This window comes from Orycteropus afer, unplaced genomic scaffold, assembly GCF_000298275.1.
Source record: "Orycteropus afer afer isolate SDZICR_OR568_19922 unplaced genomic scaffold, OryAfe1.0 scaffold00421, whole genome shotgun sequence".
NCBI classification, from domain to species: Eukaryota; Metazoa; Chordata; class Mammalia; order Tubulidentata; family Orycteropodidae; genus Orycteropus; species Orycteropus afer.
This window is the reverse complement of record NW_006922008.1, coordinates 296538-296881: the sequence shown is the minus strand read 5'-3', so window position 1 is coordinate 296881 and position 344 is coordinate 296538.

Genomic DNA, 344 nt, shown 5'->3' with positions numbered 1-344 from the left:
AAACAGGAAAGGAAGAACAGACCAAAATAGATGTCAGAAGAGACACTGAGACTTGCTCTTGAATGGAGAGTAGCTAAAGCAAATGGAAGAAATGACAAGATAAAAGAGCTGAACAGAAGACTTCAAAGAGAAGCTCAGGAAGACAAAGTCAATTATTACAATGAAATGTTCAAAGACCTGGAGTTAGAGAACCAAAGGGAAGAACACACTTGGCATTTCTCAAGCTGAAAGAACTGAAGAAAAAATTCAAACCTCAAGTAGCAATATTGAAAGATTCTATGGGCAAAATATTGAATGATGCAGGAAACGTCGAAAGAAAACAGAAGGAATACACAGTCATTGTA